General features: G+C 34.6%; 1 non-coding gene across 1 annotated transcript; it reads left to right on the forward strand.

Annotated features, from left to right (window-relative positions):
* The first annotated feature begins 622 nt into the window (after positions 1-622).
* LOC148090512 (U6 spliceosomal RNA) lies at positions 623-728 on the forward strand. The gene has a single exon (XR_015713738.1). It is a non-coding gene; the product is annotated as a U6 spliceosomal RNA (small nuclear RNA).
* Positions 729-10,189: the final 9,461 nt, after the last annotated feature.

Consider the following 10,189-nt stretch of genomic DNA (forward strand, 5'->3'; position numbering starts at 1 on the left):
ACTTGATATCAGCACAAAATATATATAAAGGAAATACTAACAAATAAGTAGTGATGCAATAATAGTTTGGAACTTAAATACCCCACTTTCCACTAAGGGTAGGTAATCCAGACTGACAATCAATACATAAACACTGTATTTGAACACCACAGTCCAAATGGATATAACAGACATATACGGTGCATTCTATCAGACAACAGCAGAATACACATTCTTCCATGCACCATTTCTAGCATAAATTATATATTAGGGCATAAAACAAGTTATCCCAAATTCAAAAAGATTAAAATCATACCATGTATTGTCTCTGACAACAATGATATGAAACTAGAAATGAATAACAGGACAAACACTGGAAAATTTATATATACAAGGAAATGGAATACCACTTGCTTTAACAAATGGATCAAAGAAGAAATTTAAAGAAAAATTTAAAAAGTGTCTTGAGAGTAACAAAATGAAAACACAGCACATACCTGTGGGATGCAGGAAAAGCAGTTCTGAGAGGGAAGCTTATAGTTATAAATGCACAGCACCAAAAAAAGTAGGAAGATCTCAAATAAGCAATCTCTATATCAAACAACTAGAAATAAAGAGAACAAATTGAGCTCAAATTTAGCAGGAGTTCTTGCTTCAGGAACACATATACTAAAACTGGAACAATATAGAGTTTAGCATGGCCCCTGTAAAATGATAACATACAAGTTCATAAAGTGTTCAATATTTATGAAAATTGTATTGAATATAAACTGTAATTGAAAAAAAAAAAGAACACTAAATGAAAAGTACAGTCTGATACCCCTGATGAATACAGATGATATATTTAAATAAAATGCTATCAAACCAAATTCAGTAGCACATTAAAAGGATCATAAACCATGATCAAGTGGGAATTATCTCTGGGATGCTAAGATGGTTGAACATATATATATTAAAAAATGTGAAGCATCAGGTTAAGAGCATGAAAGATAAATATCATATGATCATCTTAATATATGCAGAAAAAGCATTTGACAAAATTCAGCATTGATTTATAATAAAAATTCTTAACACATTACACATTATAGAAGGAAGGTACTCTTAACACATTATAGAAGGAGAGTACCTCAACATAATAAAGGCCAGATTTGACACGCCCATAAGATAAAATCATACTCAATGCTGACAGTTTAAAGTTTCCCCCCAATGTCAGGAACATGACAGGGTTGTCCATTGTCATCACTCTTATTCAACATAGTACTGGAAGTCTTAGCCAGAGCCATTAGGCAAGAAAAAGAAATAAAATGCATTAGAATTAGAAAAGAAGTAAAATTGACTTTATTTGCAGATGTCATACTTTTATTTATAGGAAACCCTAAAAAAAAACCCACTAAAAAACTGTTAGAGCTAATCAGTGAGTTTAGTAAAATGTCAGGAAACAAAATCAACATGGACAAATCAGTAGTTTTTCTTCTGAGTTTTACTGAGATATAACTGACACAAAATACTTTATAATTTAAAGTATACAGCATAATTACTTGACTCTCATTTATTTTGAAGTGATGACCACAATGAGTTTATTTAGCATCCATCACTACAAATAGATATTAAGAAAAAAAGAATAAAATGTTTTTTCCTTGTAGTGAGGACTTATAGGATTTACTCTCTTAGTAACTTTCAAATACACCTTGCAGCAGTGTTTTTTTCTTTATTTTCCTTTTTCATAGAATTTATTGGGGTGACCGTGGTTAATAAAAGTGTACAGGTTTCACGTGCAAAATTATACCACATCATCTGTACACTGTATTGAGTGCTCACCACCCCAAGTCAAGTCTCCATTCATCACCATTTATCCAAATACACTATCCTCCACCTCCTTCCACACTCGTTCCCATCAGCAATCAACACACTGTTGTCAGTGTCCATGAGTTTTTTTGTTTCACTCAGTCCCTCCACTCCACTCCACTCCAACCCCCCTCAAGCTGTCAACCTGCTCTCTATCTATGAGTGTGTCACTATTTTACTTGTTAGTTCTAAGCAGTGTTACCTATAGTCATCATGCTGCAAATTACATCTTTAGTACTTATTTATCTTATAATTGGAAGTTCATGCCTTTTGACCAACTTCATTTAATACTGCAACCCAATGCCCACCTCTGATAACAACAAATATAACCTCCTTTTCTAAATTTTTTAAAGAATCCACAATAAGTGAAATCATAGAGTCTTTATCTGTTTGACTTACTTCATTTAGCATAATGCCCACAAGGTCCAATCATGTCAACAATGGCAAGATTTTCTTCTTTTTGAGGCTGAATAATATTTAATTTTGTATATATACCACAACTTTTTAATCCATTTATCCATTGATGAATACTGTTTTTGGCTATTGTAAATAATGCTTCAATAAATGGGGTGCAGGTACTTTTTTCATTTTGTTCAGATATATACCCAGAAGTGGAATTGCTACATCATATCGTAGTTTTATTTAAAATTTTTTGAGAAACCTCCATACTGTTTTGGTTTTTTAAAAAATATATCTTTATTGATTTCAGAGAAAGGAAAATAGGGGGAGAGAGAGAGATAGAAACATCAATGATAAGAGAGTCATTGATCAGCTGCCTAGCCCGTAACCTGGGCATGTGCCCTGATTGGGAATAGAACCCCAATCTCCTGGATCCTAGGTCTGTGCTCAACTGCTGAACCACGCCTGGCCGGGCGCCATACTGTTTTTCATAGTGGCTGTACCAATTTATGTTCCCACCAACAGAGCAGATTAGTGCTATTTTCTCTACATCACCACCAACACTGGTTGTTTCTTCCTTTTTTGTGGATAGCCATTCTAACAGGCATGAAGTGAAAAATCATTGTGGTTTTGATTTGCATATTCTTAATGACTAGTGATGTTGAACATCTTTTCATTTACCTGATGGGAACTAGTATATCTTCTTTGGAAAATGCATTTTCTGGTCTTTTGTCCATTATTTAATTGGATTTTTGGTTTCTTTTGCTATTGAGTTGTATGAGTTATATATGAATTTTGGATATCATTCCATTGTCAGATAGAATTTGCAAATAATTTTACCATTTTTTAGATTACCTTTTCATTTTGTTAATTATTTCTTTTGCTGTGCACAAGTTTTTTAATTGATATATTTCCACTTCTTTATTTCTGTTTTTTGCTGCTCTTGCTTTAGGTGTCACACCCTCCCTTACCCCTCAAAAAAACCCATTGCCAAGTTCCACATTGAGGAAATTTTTTCCTATGTATCCTTTTTTCCCCCACTGCAAAACTGTTTTTATTTATTTATTATTTATTGATTTATTATTTATTCTAGTACACAATATTACAGATATCCCTTTTTTTCCCCAGTGATCCCTTCCACCAACACTCACTCTCCATCACAGGCCTTCACCACACTATTGTCTATGCCCATGGGTTATGCATATATAAGCATATAAATGGTTTGGTTAATCTCTCCCCACCCACCCACCCCCAACTTCCCTCTGAGATTCATCAGTCTGTGCCATGTTTCAATGTCACTGAATCTATTTTGGTCATCAGATTATTGTGTTTAGATTCCACATAAAAGCGAGATGATATGATAGTTCTCTTTCTCTGCCTGGCTATTTTGCTTAGCATAATTTTCTTCAGGTCCACCTATACTGTCCCAAAGGGTATGAGAACCATCTTCTTTTCAGCTGCACAGTAGTCCATGGTGTATATGTCCCACAGCTTTTTTATCCATTCATCTTCTGATGGGCACTTGGGCTGTTTTCAGATCTCAGCTATTGTAAATTGTGCTACTATGAACACAGGGGTGCATATATTCTTTCTGATTAGTGTTTAAGGATTCTTAGTATATATTCCTAGATGTGGGATTACTGGGCCAAAAGGCAGCTCCATTTTTAATATTTTGAGGAACCTCCATACTGTTTTTTTAATAGTGACTGCAGAAGTCTGCATTTCCACCAGCAGTGTAGCAGGGTTCCCCATTCTAAACATCTTTTGCCAGTTCATGTCATTTATTGTTTTGTTGATGGTAGACATTCTAAAAGGTGGGAAGTGATGCTTCATTATGGTTTTATTTTTATTTATTTATTTATTGTGGTTTTAATTTGCATCACTCTGATGATTAGTGACATTGAGCATTTTTTCCATATGTCTCTTCACCGTCTGTACATCCTCTTTGAAGAAGTGCCTTTCTAGGTCCTTTGTGATTTTTTAATAGGATTCTTTGTCTTCCTCTTGTTGAGTTGTATGAGTTCTTTGTAGACTTTGGAAATTAGTTCCTTATCAGATCTATTCTTGGTAAATATGTTCTCCCATCCTTTGGGGTTTCTTTGTATTTTGAGGCTGATTTCTTTTGCTCTGCAGAAGTTTTTTAGTTTGATTTAGTCCCATATGTTTATTTTTTCTTTTGTTTCTCTTGTTCTAGGAGATGTATCAGTGAAAATTCCACTACTTAAGATATCTGACTTTACTGCCTATATTTTCTTCCAGGATTTTTATGGTTTCATGAATTACATTTAAGTTTTTAATCCATTTTGAATTGATTATTGTGTATGGAGTAAGTTGGTGATCTAGTGTCATTATTTTGCATGTAGCTGTCCAATTTTCTCGACATCATTTGTTGAAGACTATCTTTATTCCATTGTATGCTTTTGCCTCCTTTGTGAAATATCAACTGACCATAATGGCTTGGGTATATTTCTGGGGTCTCTCTTCTTTTACATTGATCAATATGTCTGTTGTACCAATACTAGGCTGGTTTGTAGTAAAGTTTGATATTTTGTAAAGTGAACCCTCCAACTGTGTTCTTTCTCAAGATTGCTCTGTCTATTCAGAATATTTTTTGGTTTCATATAATTTTTTGGAATATATGTTCTAGCTATGCTGTCGATATTTTAATAGGAATTGCATTCACTCTATAGATTGCTTTGGGTAGTATGGACATTTTAATGATATTAATTCTTTCAATCCATGAACATGGTGTATCCTTTCCCTTGTTTATATCTTCCTCTATTTCTTTTTTCAGAGTCCTGTAGTTTTCCAAGTACAGGTCTTTTACATACTTCTTTAAGTTTATTTCAAGGTATCTTATTCTTTTAGTTGCAATGGTAAATGTTCTTTTAGCTTCTCTTTCTCAGAGTTCATTGTTTGTGTATAAAAATGCTGCCCATTTTCTATGCTAATTTTGTAACCAGCTATCTTGTTGAATTCATTTATTAACTCTAGTAACACTTTGGTGGAGTATTTAGGGTTTTCCATGTACAATATCATGTCACCTGCAAATAATGACAGTTTTACTTTCTCCTTTCTGATTTGGATAACTTTTGTGTTTTCTTCCTGTATGATAGGTGTGGTAGGACGTCCAGTACAATATTGAATAAGAGTGGTGAAAGCGGAAAACCCTGACTAGTTCCTGTTTTTAAGGGAAATGGCTTTTGTTTTTGACCACTGAGTACGATGCTGGCTGTAGGTTTGTAGTATACGGTCTTTATTATGTTGTAGTATGCTCCCTCTATTCCAACTTTGCTGAGAGTTTTTATCAAAAATGTTTCCTGGATTTTTTTGTTGAACGATTTTCCTACACCTACTCATATGATCATATGATTTTTGTCCTTCATTTTGTTTATGTGATGTATCACATTTATTGATTTGAGAATATTATACCAGCCTTGCATCCTGGAATAAATCCCACTTGGTTGTGGTGTATGAACTTTTTAATGTATTGCTGGATCCAGTTTGCTAGTATTTTGTTGAGAATTTCAGAGTCTATGTTCATCAGGGATATTGGCCTGTAATTTTCATTCTGTGTAGATTTTTTATCTGGTTTTGGGATTAAGATGATGGTGCCTCATAAAAAGAGTTTGGGAGTTTTCCTTCCTCTTGAATTTTTGGAATAGTTTGAGGATGATACGTGTTAATTCTTCCTTGAATGTTTGGTAAAACTTACCTGTAAGTCCATCTCGTCCTGGACTGTTGTTTGCTGGGAGTTTTTTGATTACTTCTTCAACTTCATTAGTTGTTATTGGCCTGTTCAGGTTTTCTGCCTCTTCATGATTGAGTTTTGGAAGATATTGTATGTTTCTAGGAATTTGTCCATTTCCCCCAGGTTGTCCAATTTGTTGGTATAAAGTTGCTCCTAGTATTTTCTTCCCATCCTTTGTATTTCTGTTGGGTCAGTTGTTATATTGCCTCTCCTTTCTGATTTTATTTATTTGGGGCCTCTCTCTTATTTCTTGGTGAGTTTCACTAAGTGGTCATCAATCCTGTTTATCTTTTCAAAGAACCAGTTCTTGGTTTCATTGATTTTTTTATTGTTTTTTTTAGTCTCTATGTCATTAATTTCTGCTCTTATCTTTATTATTTTCTTCATTCTACTTCTTCTGGGCTTTTCTTGCTCTTCTATTTCTAGTTCTTCTAGTTGTGTTAGATGGTTTATAAGAGCTTTTTCTTATTTCTTGAGATATGCCTGTAATGCTGTGAACTTACCTCTCAGGATGGTCTTCACTGTGTCCCATAGATTTTGGGTTGGTGTCTATTTTTTTAAATATTTTTATTGATTTAAGAGAGAGGAAAGGAGAGGGAGAGATAGAAACATCACTGAGGAGAGGGTCATTGATCTGTTGCTTCTTGCACTCCACCCCCTGGGGATCGAGCCTGAATCCTGTGCATGTGTTCTGACTGGGAACTGAATTGGAATCTCCTGGGTCATAGGTCAATGCTCAACTACTGAGCCTCCCTGACTGGGTCATTTTCAATTTTTTCCAGGAAATGTTTGATTTCTTCCTTGATCTCATTTGTAACCCATTCATTGTTTAATAACATGCTATTTAGCCTCCATGTGTTTGAATATTTTTGTTTTTTTATAGTGGTTGATTACTATTTTCATGCATTTGTGATCTGAAAAGGTGCTTGATATGATTTCAAACTTGAATTTGTAGAGATTTGATTTGTGCCCTAACATGTGTTTTATTTTTGTGAATGTTCCATATGCACTTGAGAAGAATGTGTATTCTGCTGCTTTGGGATAAAATGTTCTGTAAATGTCAAATTCATTAGAGCTAGTGTGTAATTTAAAGTCTCTGTTTATCTGTTGATTTTTTGTCTTGATGATCTTTCCAATATTGACAGTGAGGTGTTAAAGTCCCCAGTTGTAATTGTGTTTCTGTCCATCTCCCACTTAAAGTCCACCAAGAATTTTTTATATATTTAGGTACTCTTATATTGGGAGCATATATATGCATAAGGATTATTTCTTCCTGTAGGATCAATCTCTTTAGTATTATGTAGTGACTTTCTTTGTCTCTTGTTATCTCTTTTTTTTGAAGTCTATTTTGTCAAAAATAAGTATTGCTACTCCACCTTTTTTTCATTTCCTTTTGCATGGAATATTTTTTTCCATCCCTTCACTTTCAGCCTTGTGTGAATCTTTTGCTCTCAGCATATAGACAGCATATATATGGGTCATGTTTTCTTATCCATTCAACTACCCCATGTCTTTTTACTGGAGTATTTAATCCATTTACATTTAAGGTTATTATTGATATATACCTTATTTAATGTCATTTTTTCCCTTTATGCTGATGTACCTTTCTCTCAATATTTCTTCACCTTAAAGAAGTCCCTTTAGCATTTCTTTCAGTGCTGGTTTTGTGGTACTGAACTCCTTTAGCCTTCTGTTGTCAAGGAAGCTCTTTATTTAACTTCCAATTTTATTTTTATGTATGTATTTATTTATTTATTTTAAAAAATATATCTTTATTGATTTCATAGAGAGGAAAGAAGAGGGATAGAGAGATAGAAACATCAATGATGAGATAGTCAGTGATCGGCTGCCTCCTGCACACCCCCAACTGGGGATAGAGCCTGCAACCCGGGAATGTGCCCTCACTGGGAATCGAACCCCGATCACCTGGATCCTGGGTCAACGCTCAACCTCTGAGCCATGCCTGGCCAGGCAACTTTCAATTTTAAATGATAGCCTTTGTGATTAAAGCAGTGTTGGCTGCAGGCTATTGATTTCACAATTTTGAGAACTTATGCCACTCTCTCCTGGCTTGAAGTGTTTCTGTTGATAAATCTGCTGTCAGCCTCATGGGGGCTTCCTTGTAAGTCACTGCTTGTCTCTCTCTTGTAGACCTTAATATTCTCTCTTTGTCCTTAACTTTTACCATTTTAATTATGATGTGTCTTGGAGTAGGTCTCTTGCGTTCCTCTTGTTTGGAAACCTCTGTGCTTCCTGAACTTGTGTGACTTTCTCCTTCCCAAGCTTAGGGCAGTTTTCTGTCATTATTTCTTCTACCTGGTTCTCTCTTTCTTGCTCACTATCCTCCCTCTCTGGCACACCTGTGATGCAAATGTTGTGCTACATGTTATACCAAATTTCCCTTAATCTATCCTCTTGCTTTTTAAGTGTTCTTTTCCTTTTGCTGCTCTAATTGAGTGTTTTTTCTATCTTCCATTCTAAATCACTTATTTTATCCTCTGTTTCATTGAACTTGCTTTTAATTTTTTTCCAGCATATTCTTGATATCAGATATAGTAATCTTCATTTCTGCCTGGTTCTTATTTATCACATTTACACCTTTTTTTCATTCTGATGAAGCTTTCACTAAGTTCCTGGACTTTCCCATTAAGTGTTCTGTGGTTCTCATTAATTTCCTTGAGCATCTTTATAACCATTACTTTGGACTCTATTTCTGATAACTTGCTTATCTCCATCTCATCAAGGCCTTTTTCTGCCATTTTTTCTTTTTCTTTAGTTTGAGGATTTTTTCTTTGTTTCCCCATTTTAGTGACTCTTAGTGTTTAAATCTGTATATTAAATATATTTGTTGCCTCCCAGCCTAGTAGGGTGATATTTTTATAGTGTATTTCCAGTGAGACGCAGAGGTATGTTTTTCTTATACATCCCCCTTACATGCTATAGGCATGTCTCTTTTGTGTGTGTCCATTTTGAGAATTTCTTGGGCTCTTGTGTTGTGATTGGATCTAGATTGTTGTTGACCCATTCATGGGTGGACCCTCTCCTCAGTTTGGATAACTGTGAGGGTCAGCCACAATGATGTCATTTGAGCTCTTTTATAGGTGTTGACAAGTCAAAACAAAACACAACCAAAGTGCCAGGAAGCAAACAGGAACTTACAAAATATCCTGACAATCCCCATGAAAACTATCCAAGAGAAGGTAAATTGGGAGAATGAAGTGAGAACACAAATACTAAAACAAAAAGAAAGATAAAAGGATATTATTATTACTAATAAAAATTAAATTAAATTGAATTAAAATTTTAAAAATAGAAAAGCTACTAGGAGATAAAAAGAGCAGAAAAAACATTCTGAAAAGAAAGAAGGGCAAGTAAAAAATAAGGGTAGAGAGTAGAATTAAGAAAATTATTGAAAAATGAAAAAAAGAAAAACACAAACAAACAATCAAAAAGGAAAAGAGATTAAAAGGGTGAGAAAAGGAAAAAAAAGTTATGCTAATGGAATAAGATGAGAGAAAGAGGTACAGCTTGGGCAGAGATGGAGACCAATAAGATATATGGAGGAACAATAGAGAAAAGCAATAAACTTATTGATTATAATGATAATATCCCAGTAATAAAACAGACAATATTAAGAAATTCTTAATAGACCAAAAAAACAAAACAAAACAAACAAAAAAAGAAGCAAAGCAAGAACAAAACCAATCCTAAAAAAAATAATTTAAAAAAATCACAAAAATAAAATTAATTAATTAAAAAGTTTAAAAAAATTTTCCTTTTTTTTCAAAAAGACAAGAAAGAAGGAAAGAGAGAGAGAAAACAAGAAAGCAAGAAAGCAAGCAAGAGAGAAGAAATTAAAAAGTCAACCAGGTGAGTTTTGTCTGGGCAGTTCATGTTTCTGAGCCTCACTGTTTTGTATGCTGATTTCAGGTTCCCTGGGAGGTACCTGTTTTTCAGGCAATGTCAGGAGCTCTCCAGGTTTGGTTCTGGTGTCTTTATGTAGCTGGCTGGTCTGAGGCTTTCTGTGGACCACCTCCTCTTGTCACCCATTTTCCCTCCCCCTTGTGCTTGCCTGTTCTTTCTCCAGAGTCATGTGAAGGCAGTCTTTAGGGTGCAGTCTAGCTAGTGTAACTCAGGATATTGCTCCCCTTTCTTAGAAACTTTGCTGTCAGGCACTCCCTGCGAGGAAGTTGATCTCTGCTTCAAAGCTAACGC

Source organism: Miniopterus natalensis, chromosome X, assembly GCF_054644295.1.
Source record: "Miniopterus natalensis isolate mMinNat1 chromosome X, mMinNat1.hap1, whole genome shotgun sequence".
In the NCBI taxonomy this organism is placed as follows: domain Eukaryota; kingdom Metazoa; phylum Chordata; class Mammalia; order Chiroptera; family Miniopteridae; genus Miniopterus; species Miniopterus natalensis.